Source organism: Corvus moneduloides, chromosome 6, assembly GCF_009650955.1.
Source record: "Corvus moneduloides isolate bCorMon1 chromosome 6, bCorMon1.pri, whole genome shotgun sequence".
Taxonomy (NCBI): Eukaryota; Metazoa; Chordata; class Aves; order Passeriformes; family Corvidae; genus Corvus; species Corvus moneduloides.
The window spans coordinates 36,284,664-36,300,123 of record NC_045481.1 but is presented as its reverse complement, the minus strand read 5'-3'; the positions used below and the strand labels follow the sequence as shown (position 1 = coordinate 36,300,123).

The following is a 15,460-nucleotide window of genomic DNA, read 5'->3' as shown; positions in this document are numbered from 1 at the left end:
CTGAACTCGGGGCATCAAAGCGGCGCTTTCCGACGGGTATTGGACACGGCAGCATTTTGCAGGGCTTGGCTTTCAAATCAATGCTTCAAACTCTCTGCCCGCCCCTCACTCGTTGGGGATTTCCTCTCCTTCTTTGCCAACAGCAGCGACAGCCACGCGCAGAAGGTCAAGCCGAGATCCGTGGACAAGGGCAGGGGGCTTAGGGCCGTGCCGGGATGAGGCGCTGAGGGCCGGCGGGGAGCTGCGCCGCGGAGGGAGGAGGAGAAGGAGGAGGAAGGCGGGAGGAGGAGGAGTTGAGGAGCCCGGGCCCGGGAGCCTCCCCGCTTACCGCACTAGGAAGTGACGCTTTCTCCGAGTCCCGGAGAGAAAGAAACAAAGTTTGTTGTTTTTTTTTTTTTTCCCTTCCTTCTTCTCTCCCGCCCCCCTCTGCAAACAGCCGCTCCACGTTCCCCCGCGGCTCCCGCCGTGCCTGGCTGCGCAGGTGAGCCAGCACGTTCTCTTTCTTCCTTCTCCTGTTTTCCGCGCGTTTATTTATTTTTTTTTTTTTTTAATTCGCACGATTTGCTTCCGTTTTCCTGCCATTTTGGAGAGGGGGTGTCTTTCCTGGGGCTTTTCTTTTGGGGGCGGTGGTGCGTGCTTTGTTTGTGGGTGCTGGGTGCAGGATGAGGAGCAGAAGTACCTGTGGAGGTGACGGAGACGGCTGGCTCCGCTCCCGGGCCGCGCAGCCCCACGGGGCCGGGGCAGCGGCACTCCCGGCCCGCCTGCTGCGGGGGGCCAGGCTCGGCTGCTGAGCCATCGCCTCGTGCTGTACCCTGAGTTGTTACGGGCGCTCCGGAGGGGTTTCTTGGCGGCTGCCTGGCTGCGGCAGCGCTTTCTGGATGTGTCTGTGTCCGGGTGAGCTGCCTGCGGATGGAATTTTGGGGGGTTGGTTTGGGCTGGGGGGAGGCTCTCTTTGCTCGCGGCGTGGCGGAGCGGGGCAGCCCAGCGTGTGCGGCGGCCCCGAGCGCTGCGTGGAGAGGGTCGCATCGCCCTGCTGGGGTTTACGCAGTGGAGGGGGGTGGGGAGGAATTTGTTAAATAATTTTTGAAAAATCCCGTGCTCTCAAGTGTACAGCTCTTTTCTGGCAGCAACTGCAAAAGACCGATTCGTTGCAGTTTAGCAGTAAAAGCTGACAATACACCTACGCGCGTATGTGAGAGTCTTATATAATACTTACGGGGTTTTTTTTAACAGGCGTAAGCAGGATTTATTTTTGGTTTATAAAGTCTTGTGTGGTTGCAGCTTGCAGAATTAGCGAAATATTCTATTAGCTTAGCAGAGATTTACTTTACGTCCTTTTAAAAAATCTAATTTTTTTATAATAATTTGATTTCCTTCCGACTACGTGTTTTGAGCTTAGTGTAAAGGCCATCTGTACTGGAGCAAGCAGTTAAGGGAGGGGAAGAGAGAAAAAGAAATGTCCTAATGCGGAGACTATTAGGTTGTTTAGAGGGCGAGACTGCAGTTCCAAGCAGCAACAGCAGCAGCTTTATGACTTGTGTGTAATTACAGAGTGATTGCATAGGACAGCATTGTTGGAACGAATACGTATACACAGGCTATTGTGCAAGATTTCTGTACCGAACAAAACCTAGTTTTGCATTGCAAATGCTAAAAAGAGAATGTATTGTGCATTGAACTGCCACATTCCTCTTAGACTACTTCGTCGTGGAATTAGAAGAGGAAGGTGGGAGAAGTGGAGTGAGGCTGATTGTAGAAATCACGATCTGAAATACTCAGCAGAAATGCCACTAGTAGTCTCTGAAATCACAGCAGACAGAAATTGAAAGCTCATTGAATCTGCGGGTTCATGCTTTTAAAGTGATTATATAGCAAGTGAAATCCAAGCAGACTTGCTACAGTCCTGCACGTTTAGTGTAATTCTTGCTCTGGTCTAGTTTTTTGTGTGCTTGTGTGGGAAAAAGACCTATGTTAAAATAAGCAACTGCAGTTCAGATAGCTTGCTTTGAAATTGAGAGAAGAGCATTGGGGAGAGTTTCTGTGTCAGGCCACAAAAACTTGGAGCTTGAGAGAACTACCAGACCAGAGATACGCTCAGAGCATGCTGTTTCAGCTTTAACTCGAAAGTTGCATCTGGTTCAGTGATCTTGCAGGCAGTGTTGGCTGAGGGATAGTATGAAGCACTGAGAAAGTGTGCCACTGACAGTGTATTAGCAAGGCTTTTAACTAAGTCTTTGAAGAACATCATAATTATGCCAAAGTTCTTGTGGGTACAACTTAACGTCCCTTAGACTTCTTTTTCAGGGATGCTAGTTACCTGTTATTTTTATCAGCTTAGTTTTGAGAGTACTTGGAATTCAGGACATATCAGATCTGCAAGATTTCACATCTAGTGCTCAGAAACTGGTCTTTCTAACATTAGAGACAATTTTCTAGAAGTGTTATCTTCAGCTGTTACAGCTGATGTCTTAATAAATGCCACAAAGGCTTGTAAAGTATTTTGAGCACTGCAATGTAAAGTACTATAAAAATGGAAAGCTGCTTTAATTTTTATTTTAACTGAACACAGATCATCTTATTGGTAGTTTCCTCAGGTTTTCAAGAAAATGCTTCATATAAAATGTATGTGGCTTTGTTAACAAAGAATGAAGTCATCTGCTGACAGTGTTTTTGTGTTTTGTTTGGGGTTTTTTTTTGTCATTTGACAAACTATGTTAGTGATCCTTCTGTAAGTTTATTGGAGCATTTTGTTTTAATAAAAAATATGAAACAAATATATGCTAATCTGTGCATTACTGTGATGTTCTACTTGCAGATTTTTCTTGAAATTGTACTTAATGTCTTGATTGACTTGTCAGTCTGTGTTATACTGGATGTTTTAATGTAAGAATTACCGCTGGAGTAGTTCTTAAAGGTTTCTTGAATCATTTGTGGTAGTGATACAGTATAATCATTCCTTATGCTAAGTCTTTTGCTTTTCACAACCTATGTGGTAGGAGGGAGTTTTAGGTCAGGATTTTTTGGACTTGTATACAAAGAAGTTGGTAACTTGCATGTCCTTGAGTCGTCCTGTGGTTCTCAGTGGAATTAGTCATAGATATATATACATTTGTGTGCATGTTAGCAAAACAAAGGTGTAGCTGTGCTAGCCTTTAACCCATCCAGGTGCATGTGAGTAGTGGTGATATGAAATGATGAGGGCTGTAGCACAATGAAAGCTTTTCAAAAAGCCTGCATAAATGTTCCAAATGTTAGTTTATGTTTTTGCATTTTCACTCTTCTGGTCAGCTGTCAGTAGTGGCTGCAGAACCACAGGAGAGATTTTCAAGCCTGTCTCCCTTTCATGACACTCTTCTGTCAAGCTGCTAATCAATCCCTTAAGTTGCCCCTGACTGAGGACATGCAGCCTTTTTTTTTGGAAATGGCCACCTTGGTGACAGTGGCAGCAGCAGTGTCTGTGTGGAGGTGTGCCCAGGCATGTAAGGAGACAAGAGGGACTGCCATGAATCAGAGTGGAAGTCTGTCTAACCTGTGGCCCTGTTTGCAAAGGTTTATATGTTCTCTATATGGTTAGCAGTTCTTGAAGGATTTCTACTCAAGAAACTTACCTAGTTTTCTGTTGAGCTTAGGTAAACATTTAGCAAACACTTTTTTTAACCTACTGATCGAATTGTGGAATGACAATGTTGGTAAGAGCTGGTTTTTTTGTTGTTTCACTTTTTCTAAACACCCTCCCCCCTCCCCCCCAATAATAAAAAAGAAAACATCCAAAATACCAAAACCCTGATTTTTTTTTCCCTTTGGTTTTTTTGTCTGAAGCATCACATGAAATCTTAGTACTGGTTGCAGTAAATTACAGTTTATGCTAAAATTAAACGTAGTAAATATGAATGTTGTCTGCAGAGTGATTACTTACATTCTAAGAGACATGAAGTGATAAATAAACCACTTTTCTTTGAGTATTCATAGTGTGAAATGGGGAGGTGAGGGAGGCAGGAGCTCTGGTTTTGCAACACATGCCCAAAAAGCTGCAGGTTCTGGCACAGGCAAACCAAGGCTCGTGAGTCACATCCAAAGGGAAGACTTGTCACTGAGCAATTTGTAAATAGGAGGGATGAACTTCTAATTCAAGGCAATATCCTGAGGACCTTCCCTAATAATTGCAAGTGCGGCAGAGAGCTTTATGTCCAACAGGAGTTACTTGTACTTTGAATCACACGTTCCCCCTAGTGTAATTTGAGCATTCAAACGAAGAAATCCTCGTTATGTGTTACAGAGGTCCCTGAAAGAGGTGGCTGGTCAAGTAATAATATAAGTTTTTGTAGCTTCATACCAGCCACTTGCATTCCACGTGGAAGCTCCTTGGCAGCTCCAGCAGCTCGCAGTGTACAAATGGCATGTGTCTGCAGCAGGAGGCTGCTCAATGAACGCTTCACAATGATTTGCACAACTTCTGTTTCTGAACGGTCTCCAACTGTAGCCCTTCTCAGTGCTCTGCTGATCAACTCCAGTGACTGAAAAAGTTACGAGGGAAAGCTGTACTCTGCACACCGGGAAAAAGTGCGAGTACATGCATTTTGACTGGAATCGGTGTCCAGGTATTTAGGAGCAACCATTCGAATGTGGATGCAGGGACAATATTGGTAATTAATTCTTTGCTTTTCAGGCTCTCTTGATGCTTTTTATTGTATTTTGTGCAACTGACAGCCACCAGATAACCAGGCTTAAATTAATATAATTCATTAATCTGTATATAATATGGAAGATGTGCAGATATTCTTTGAAATGTACATATCCCAAAATTAATGTTCTTTTTATGTACAAGTAAATGACATTAATGTCCCTTGTTGAATTGACAGCTGGTGTTAATCAAAAAGTTGAAAACTGGGAAAAACTAGATTGGGAGGGGGTGGCAAAGTGTTCAGTGTGTGTTAATTTTTTGTTTTTTCTTAAAGGCGTTTTGAAAGACTTAAAGCAAAGCATAGAATAATGCTTTCCTTTTTACCCTTAATTAGTCAAAATTAATGTTTAAGTTCTATATAGTTTGACTTTAGGATTGGTAAGGATTTAAACAATTTGAGGGCCTGAAGTAGTAAACTGAGAAACAGTTCTGCTATCTGTTTTACTGAATATGTTACTGATACATTACATGTTCAGAGTTGGGATGTAAAGAGACAGGAAGAGGAATCAAGTCAGTATTCATGCTTTGGGGTTTTTTTGCCACTTACTTTCTTCTCACATTGATTCTCAGTTGCTTGGCTTTCCCCATCATAGGAGAGATTACAGTGCAATGATATATGTTGGTATATCCTCTTATCATTTATTTTAGGAAGACAAATTAAACGTGTATGTATGTTTATATGTACACACACTATTCTGTTATATACCCTTATGTATCTCATTTTATAACTCGGTTCCCCTAAGAACAAATGTTTCTTTTCCTTGTTGTGCTAGAGTACTGTTTGTGAAGTTTTGTTTGGATTTTTTTTTGACAAACCATGATGAAGTTTTCTGTTTGACTGTTTGTACTGTTATTTTAACCTTGAATATAATTCTGTATTTTGGGGTTTATCTTAATTTGTTGCCTTTGATAATGTTGCTTTTGTTATTTCTAGAATTATGGTGACCAAAATGTGCATGAATTATAACTGCAAGTTTTGTTCTTGATTTTTTTGGGGGGGGAGGTTTTTTTTTTGGTTGGTTGGTTGGTTGGTTGGTTTTTTCCAAGGGCTTGTAACTGATAGGACTTTTTGAAATAATGGTTTGGTTTTGCAGCCTGTCTGTGGTACAGTGTTGTATGGTGGATTTCCAGCTATCAGAGTGGCTGCTTCCCTTCAGCATGGATAAACCAGAACCTGTTGTTCTGTGGAGCTGCATGTTGTGGGGCAGTCAGCCTGCTGAACTGCTTGTCACCTTGTCTGCACAGTGCATCATGATGAGGTCCAAAGTTGAAACTAGTCCCAGAAGTCTGAATAATCTCCAAATAGCCTTGTTATGGTGTAGTCCATAGGTAAAAGTGCATTTCTGTTTGGATCCCAAGTTGCATGAGGATGTTGTGTGATTTCAAACTTAATCAAGTATGCTTAGGTGTGGCCTTATCTGCTATGCCTATGTACATCTGGGATTCCTTGAGCATCTCCTTTTCAGCCCCTGCATATGTCACCTGGTAATTTGTCATGAATTGCAGTATTGTTTACAGTTTTATAGTAATGCAAGTCAACTACTCTTCCAGTTTTATAATACCCGTAGCTGTTCAGATTCTTCGTCCTGAACAATTACCCTTAGACACACTGAAAATAAAGTAAAATGAAGTGCCATATGTAACAATACTCTTGGGATTTTAAACTGTTTTGATTTCAGGCTTTTATTTCTCCCTACATAACATATTCTTTCATGCACTTCCTGGAAGGAGAGCTTGCTGTGTTTGTGGGAAATTACTGCACTTGGGTGGAGAAGAATTTAGCGAAGTATTTTCCTATTTAAATTTAGTTTTATACCATTTGAGAACAAAATCCCAGCATTGCCAAATTCCAGGTGAGAGGAGAGAGCCACAGCTGTAAGACATTCTGATTGCTTTAGGAGATTCCGATGATGACACCTCAGGATACCAAATACTCACATATGTGAAACTGGCAGGGAAGACTGACTGCCCCTATGGTTTAGTTTGACTTCATGACTTTGAAAATTCTGAGTTGAATTATTCTCTTTGAATCTTTTGTGGCAAACTCTGGATGTTATCCTGCATGAGACATGCTATATATTGGGGACAATGATAGTATTTATAATATTTAATTAATATTACAAATTCATTTTGATTTTTTATTGGAAGGCTATTATATTTTCAAATTTTTAGAAAATATAAGTATATATGAGTAAATAATGTAGTCTTTCCAAACAGTATTTGTTTAAATGAACATGTTTTAAGGGATGTTGAGATTCCTCTGGAGGAGAAGAGGAATATATTAAAAACAAAAGCTAGGACTTTTGTCACACTAGTGAAGTATTACTGAACTGTTAGGCATTCTGGTTATTAGGGGCTTAAGCTATCCTCCTTGAATAACTGGAAAGCCTTTGCACATAAAGGGTGTGATTGTAAGTAAACTGTGCAAAATGTTGCATTTGATTATCGGCCTCACTTTTTTCCAATTTAATTTCAGCATTGAAGTGGTCTTTTGTTATTGTGATTTTCTAAATACATTTAAGAGTCAAAAGGAAATTTAAGTCATTTCTTTCCTTTTGAAGTATGGGACTCCTCCTTGTTTTAGTCCTTTGTCTTTGGCAAAAGTGAAATATTTCAGGTATGCTACTAGCTGACTTATTTTGCTGTTGCAGCTTTCTTTCTACAGTAAATGTACTGTAAATATTTCTGTAGAAAAATTTGATCCGTAATAAAAAGACCTTTTATTGCCTAAGAAGATAAAAAAAGAATGTGAAACTCCTTATAAACAATTTATTTTAATTTTGAATATGAGATGTAAAGAATAAACATTTGAAGAACTGAGGAATTAAAAACCTGTGAAGTCTGGTATAGCTGATACTATACTCGAGGTTTGCACTTTTTAACAGTGAATAAGAGGCTGCCTTGCAAGAAGCTTTGTTGAAGTCAGTGATGATTATTTTTCTATTTAAAAGATGAACAAAGCTATCTGAGCTTTTTTTATTTGGAATATAAATAAACCTAGTTACCTTACCTTTAGAGAGGAAATTAAAATACAGAGAGCTTTGTTAGCAAAAGAAGTAAAATGCAGATTTGAAGCCTTGATTTGTAAAGTTTTTCTCTGCAACTGGAAGAGCTCTTTAATAATCGTAATCATTACTACTGATATAAATTGCACACTGGAAAATTCAGTTTCCTTATTCAAGTGATCTCCTCTGGCATTTTAAAATGAACTAGCCTGCCTGTTAACATATGTATGCCATGATGCAGGTCTTTGTTTGTCTAAGAGTGACATGAACATATATTTGCTGAATTCTTAAGCACAGGAGACAGATGAAGCTTGGATGGACTGGTCATAAAGCAAAGGCATTTCCAACACAGAGGTGGCAGAGCAAGGCTAGAGACCCTTCACTGGCCTCCAGCTTGCACTGCTGCTTTTTAGCGACTTTATGGGTTTGTCCACTAGGCATCTCTGTCAGAGGTATCATTAGGCAAGTATGAGACCAAGGGCAGTGGCCCAAATACTTGTCAACACAGCAATTGCTTGAATATCCATGTGTACGTGGATATTTTGTTAAAGGGCCAGTGTATTTGACACTTGAAGTTAATGTTAAAACACCCATGTTGGCAAGATGCTGCTGCTTCTGTGCTGCCTGAAGTGATGTTGAAATGGCTTTTGCTTTTTTCTTAACAGAAGTGTTTCTTTTACCCCAGTGGTGATAAATCAATAATCTGTTCCAATCCTGATCAGCAATATTCTATTGTTGTAGTACTATCAAGTTACTGTTGATATTTGTGGAAGAATGACATTTAGATGAAAGGGCAAAACTTCTTGTTTTTAAAAGACAACCCACAAACAAGCAAGCATTCTCATGCTCACACAAAATAAGTAAGTGCCAAGATAGGAAGATACTTAGATTTAGAAATTCTTAGCGCTTCCTTCATGAGAGATATTGGTATTTAAACTATATTTGGAATTTTGACCTCAAATTGTAAATGCTTACTTCAGCCTGTATACTACCATAATAGCACACTCCAAGGACCATGTGACAAAAAGCAAAGAAGAAAACTCAGTATCTGAACTGGTTCACATGTTACTCAGCTAAAGAGCAGAGATGGCACTAATGTTTGCAGCAACCCTTTGGTGTCAAATACAGAAAGATAATTTCTTATGAAACAAGAAAATCCAGTTTTCTATATTCTCTTGAGTTTGAGATCTGAAGAGGGATGTTGAGTGTAATTCAAACCTGCATAAGATGTTTTGCTTCTGCTCTTCTGTCAAGGTTTACAAATGGTACTCCCCAGTTCAGTGCCCCCACTCTCCAAACCACACACCAGTTCTCTCTTTTTCCCCTCTTCTCCCACTGATGGGCTGAAGAGGAGAATTGGAGGCACAAAGGGCAAAAATCATGGCTTGAGATCAGTGCAATTTACTGGACGCAGCAATGAGATAAAAGGAGCAGTAAGATCAACAAAGTAAGCCAGTGGCTCCCAATGGCTCCCTCTACCACATTTTCTCACAGGAAGGAACCCCTTTTCTCTGGAAGAGAGTCCCTTCCCTCCATCCCAGCAATGACATGAGATGGTGTAGAGTAACCTCCATGTCCTAGCCATGTCCCTCATGGCTACCACAAAAATTAACCCTGTCCTGGCTGGAACTGGACATCTTCACATCATGATCATTAATAAAAAAGAACTGCAACTGGTCTCAGGCTGCATAGATAAGCCTACAGTTTTAGTTTCATTTTCTGAGGCATTATGGTTTTTCTGCAGGTTTTTACCATTTTAGTTTGAATAATATGTTACAAAGGTGCAGGATACACTTAGGCCTTTGGAAAGCTAAGCAATCCATAGGTGTCCCTTTTGTCAAAAGCAAATTAGAGGATCTCATTTGCTAGTGGAGGTTGCATTGCTGTGATAGGGCATCTACCAGCAGTTCTTATGGAGATCTGTTTCAGGAATATAGCCTGGAAATTGAAGCTAGAGGGAGTTTTCTAACATATTAATTGGGTTAAAATATTTAAGATGTCACAGTCATACTCTTCCCAAGAAGGCAATGGCTTTGTGTAGCCTTTTAAAATCTTAAATAAAATCTTGGTCTTAAACTTTTTTAGTAGCCTGAAGTGCTTTTATTGTTCTTTCTGTGGCGTCCCACCCTTAAAGGGAAGTGGTGATTTATGATGTCATTGAGCCTTTTATTCATACTTAGACACAACAAGCTGCTTATACTGAAACTAAAATGGTCAGCAATAAGGAACAGGTAGCCTGAGCTTAGAACGAGTCATGCTCTTTGCCCTCATGCAGAAGAGCATTTTGTCTTCCAGTCATGGAACTTCCTGTACCTAATACATGAGTCTACACTTGCATCTACAAACTGTTAGACGATTATAGGAGAAGTAGGACTAAAGACAGGCGGACCTGAAAGAGAAGACAACAAAATGCAATTCAGGAAGCATTTGGTGTTTGATGCCGTAGGACATACAACAACAAAATGTTTCCAGTCTTCCCCCTTTCTTGCAAGCTCACTGCTGACAAGTAATTTACATCGCGTGTGCCGTGTTATCATCCTCGGTTTAAGGTGAGGAAGTCGTCTTCAACCAAGAGGCTACAAAACCATATTCTGACTGAACACTCAGTGGCATCATGTGAGTAGAAATGGAGATTTTGCCCCACACAGAGGAGTTGATTGATGGGGGCTCTTGATAGGGGAAGGTGCGGTATGTGTGCCTGAATTTGCATCTCCATGGCTGAGTGAGTGTTTTGTCAGCAGGCTTTGTAGAGGAGCCCAGGCTCTCTCACACCTCCTTGAGAAGGAGCTGACATTGCTGTTCAGAAATGGTTGCTGGCACCCTCTGTGAACTTCCAGCAGATAGAGCACTTAAGCCTTGGGTGAAATAGCAACTTTTTCATTGAATTGCAGATACATGTTTGGCTATATTCGTCTGCTGTGGGCCCTTTTGACTGGCTTTTTCCTGGACTTTGTGATTAAAAGCCTGAATTTTGGTTCTCTGCTTAATCCTCTCATGTTTGTTCAAGAAATCTATGATGTGTAACAGAAGCTTCTGGATTGCACGCTAGAAATGCATGCATAGAAATGAATGCTCCAACTTCTGCATGGAGCAGATTGAGTAGTTTCCCTAGCCAGGTTACTTACTTGGTTCTCAATCATGTCAGTGAACAAAATTATTATCTCCCTTGTTCTGTGCACTTAGGTGATTTCAGTCTGCCTCTTATGCAGTTATTTCATACTTTTCTGTTTCTCAGTTGGCTAACTTTGGTAGTGTCATTAAAAAGGTCAAAGATGGAAGAAAAAGTGGTGGATCAACATTCTCCCTTGTAGCATGGGTTCAGGACATTTTTTACATTTCTCAGCTGCTCTGTTGTGGGGTTTTTTATTGTGAAGATGAATAGAACTACTCCATTTTGCTATGTGCTATAAAGCATTTTAAAAAGACAGTTCTCTCTGAGTGACTTGATTTATGAGAGAAGTACAGTTTGGAGGTGGAAAGATATTCTCTGTTCAGTGACAGCTCTAACAGAATAATTGTGACAGAATTTGCTTGGGAAAGTGCTCTAGGTTCAGTGTAGGATGCCTGGCTGTTTACAAGTAACCATCTAAGCCATACAGTTTGGATGTGTGGAGGCAATGTGAAAATCTATTGACATCTTTAGTTACTCAACTGGTTTATTTTTGGGAGCTCGTGAGTTGGCAGAACATACTGACCCTGTCTGGAGGGGAAAAGCATAATGACTTTGAATGCAGGAGACTTAGTGAATATTTTGTCAAGTTACTTGCTACTATTTCTTTGCAGCAGCTGTCATGGAGGTTTTAACTCTTTGCTTTCCCCCCTGAACATTTTTGCATATTGTTGTTATATTTTAATGAAAATCTAATACTAGTCTGTCAAGACAAAATGGCTCAATGCATCCTATGACAGATTTGAAGAGTATGAGGTTTTGTTGCTTGAAAAAGGGGGAAAAATATTTGGTGACAGATTGCTTGTTGATAACCCTTTGTAATATTCAACCTTCACTTGAAATGGCTACAGGTTGGATTCACAATTGGTCCTGGACACAAAAGGCTACAATGTAGGAAAGACAAAGCAGTCTTGCACACAGGTAATATTGGATAGTGAGGAAGTAAGGAACTGAGAGAAGTTTTATTTATGTTCAAAAACACAGCTGTGTTTTTTGTGAAACTGATACTGCTTTTGCTCTGTGTGACTAGAGAGACCCAGGAGACAGAAACAAAAACTGACAGTAACAACTGCAAAGCGTAAACTTTGCTCTTCCTATTATAGATTTTCTGCTTGTGATTAATTTACACAAAACTATTACCCACTGTGCATAAGAAAGTAAAAACAGGATGTCTTTCTTGTAGTGTTCTTGTAGCTACTACTTACAGTCCTGATTTGGAGAGCTGGTGCAAGGTTCCATGGAGTAAATAGGGAGTTTGTCATGGAAGAAGTTTGGTTTTCGGCTTTCAATGTTCAGTATTCTGACACCATCAGAAGTTCTCAACTGCTTTGTCAGTTTATTTGAAAACAACTTCATTGCTGGAAATAACCAACTTCAAAGCATTTTGCTTGATGATACTTACAGTTATCTTACTGAAAAGTTAAAGTTTTGTTTGTAACTCTTAATTATTCCATATCCCTTTATTCATTCACACAATTAACTTGTAGTCTCACACCAGCATTGCAAGATTTCTTCCAAATGCTGAATTGTGAAAACAGATGAGTTACCAATCACTTCGAAGGAAAAGAACCACTGATATGACTTTTGTGTGTTACACAAGCAAAATTTAAAAGAAACCCAACAGGTGAAGAAATAAAATAAAGCACATGTTAACACTTGGCAAGCTGACCAGACTCACTGAGACCACTTTGCTTTAAAGGTGTCTTCTCCACCATCCTTTTCTTTTGTTTTTTTAAAGTAAGTACCTAGACTTACTTGTGGTGGGGGGTTTTTTGTGGTGTTTTTTTTTTTTTAATATGAAAAGGAAGATCTGGAAAACTCATGTGTCCGGAACAATGTCAGCTTATCTGTTCAGCAACAGTCCCAGTCCCTTACTATTATTAAATACAATTGCTGGAAAAATGTGCCTTGAGGCAGGAATGTTATTTTATTTTTGACAGGTTTTTTTCCTGGAGTGTGTATTGGACATTAGTTTCAAACAGTTCTTTTTTTTTTTCCTCAGTCCTATCAGTGCTACTTTTCAACTTATTTTAATAAATTTATCACTTTGTTGTAAAGTTATAGAACTAATCATTTTGGGACTTTGCTTTCCTTCCAATGCAGAAGTTGAAAATGTATATTCATAGCTTGTAGAAATGCCAAATAAGTAGTATAAACAACAGGAGAGGCTGTATATTGAAAAAAATAAATAAAAAAAGAAAAATCCTAATTCAAGACCTAAATGAAATGAGTGCATTCCAGAACTCCTTTCTGTGCAGGACTCTGTGCTTGTGATGCAAGCACCTCTAGCCTCGCCTGCCTTTGCAGGGGTGTTCAGTGCCTGTCTGGCCCTGGCGGGGGGGACAGAATTAATGGAAGTGGGGCCTGGGTGTCCCAGCAGCCACAGGTCGAGGCACGCCAGGCTGCCTGCGAGGGCAGGGGGAGCTGCCAGGTGCCTCTTTGGGCGGGCAGCCTGTGCTTCGAGACTCACAGAACGGGAAGCTCAGCTGTGCGGTGGACGCAAACTCTTTGAGAGATAATGTTTCTTCAGGCCATCACTCGGGCTCTTGCTCAGCAGCTGAAGCATTTCATTGGGAAATGCAACATTAGAAAAGCATGCTTTTAGACTCCAAGTGGCTTTGGAACAGCTGTACTGGAGCAGCTAAATAAATATAACCCTCTGTAAGAGGAAATAACTTTTCTAACAGATACATGCACAGATGGATTGTAATCATACTAAGCCTAGTGTTTGCCTGAGCAAGAGAGAAAACCTTTTAATAGAGATCTATAAATGGAAATTTGTGCTTATACCAGCTTCTTCTAGCAGCGATTAGAGAACACTACTCCTGCCTAGTGGGAATGAGATGAGCATCTCAGGGAATTAGAAAAACTAGGTGAGCTAGGGAGACACCAGCCATGAGCTACAACAGCAATGTACATTAAAATTTATTGGTGCCCAGATGCCTACAAAAGTGTCTGGGAGCAGTTCTTTTACAGCAGTGTGAGTGGGCCTGGGTAACAGGGTTCTGTGTGCCAGAGGTACTCAGTATGCTCGGAGAGAGCAGGGAGCATAGCACTCCTGTCAGGGGGAAACTCAGTGTTTTGCTACGTCCAAAATGCAGGAAAATAAGATACTAAAACAAATTGCAAATTTGGAACATATTTAGCAATTACAGATACATGTCCTAAAATATTTTATAATAATAGAGCAAAGCACTGAGCTAAAATTATATGCAGACAGCACTTATGAGAGTTGCTGCTTCAGGAAGGAATTATGATTGTAAAATAGTGGATCAGGGAAAGTTCATTCCAGGTTTATTTTCTTTTTTTTATTCATGAATGAGGGAGTCCTTTAATAAATACTTCAATTAAGTACTGTCCATCATTTAATTTTCAAATTCTAAGCTATTTAATGAAGAGGGAATTGTTACTGGTGGGATTTTGCTTTAAAACAGCAGCTTCAAACGGAAAGCAAATTGGTAGATTTAAACACCAACCTGTGTGTCTTAAAATAAATTGATGGTATCTCCTGACAGACATGGTGCCAGTAATCCAGAGGAGGCCTTGGGGCCATGTGATGAAGTTGCATGCCTTAAAGAGTAAAACGTGACTTAAAGTTAGTGCATACATTTGTAATTGTATGTCTGTGGTTTTTTTTTCTTGGGGAAAAAAAAAAAAAGGGTTGGTAAAGTTTAGTGTGGGAGGGAAGAGGTGGAGAGGCGGTCAGTGATTGCTTTTAAACACTGAGGTTTTCCAGAATGCCTGGGAAGGACATGGTGCTGCTTCTGTGGTGCACGTTCGCTGAGGTCTGTGCGGCAGCAGATCTCTGGCAAGAGCTTGCTGTGCTGCACAGGCCAGTTTTCCACAAGCCTCAGCAAAGTTGGTCACCGTGGATTATTCTTTCCACATGTCGATTTTGTGCATGAAGCTACTTTAGGGAATTGAACCCAAAATTCAGGAGTTGGAAGGTTAATTGTTTCCCTTGCCTTGTGTGTGTGTGTGTGTATGTGTGTGCTATTTGCTTGGAGGGAGAGGGAAGAGAGTGTTAACCATTTACAAGTATACATCTCCCCTCATTCTTTCCCAGAATGATGGTGGAAAATATTCCTAGGCTAGTTTAGTTTAACAGCTAAGTCATTCTCAATAGTAGAGACTGTTGTAAGTACACAGATTATGAGCAAGAAACACACAGGACTTCTATTTTGTTACTGAAGGATTAGTTCTCCACAAGGAACAGGAAAAGAATATGTCCATGCTCAGCTGAGGAAATTTTTACTGATGCAGCTAGGCAAGCAAAGTATATTTATTGCTATGGACTTTATTTTAAACCATTTTTTTTGAAGACCACCAGAAGTGTCATTTTACCTACTTAAGGCATAAGAAGCTAAAAAAATGGGAGTGTGGAAGGGAATTTCCCTTTTTAACACTAGAGCTGCAGATATACTTTAGAATTTGACTAGAGAGCTAGTGAAATGATACTGGGAGCTGAGGAACTGACAGGTGGTATTTTTTCAGCTGCTGCTTTTACAAACTTGAACTTTTAAATCCAATGTCTACTGCTTTGTGTATGAAATTTTTCAAATTATTTTGAACAATTTGTAATATTTGAAACTATAAGCAGTTTTT

General features: G+C 40.2%; 1 protein-coding gene across 2 annotated transcripts in view; it reads left to right on the top strand.

The window, feature by feature from the left end:
* The first annotated feature begins 315 nt into the window (after window positions 1-315).
* The window catches only part of MIDEAS (mitotic deacetylase associated SANT domain protein), a 55,629-nt gene continuing 40,484 nt past the window's right edge, over window positions 316-15,460 (top strand). Inside the window, exon 1 of one of the 2 annotated variants that reach the window (XM_032113151.1) lies at window positions 316-481. The gene's annotated coding sequence lies outside the window, so the exon portion shown is untranslated. Of the gene's footprint in view, window positions 482-585; window positions 895-15,460 lie in introns of those variants that run through there. The other variant, XM_032113152.1, reaches the window with a different exon arrangement.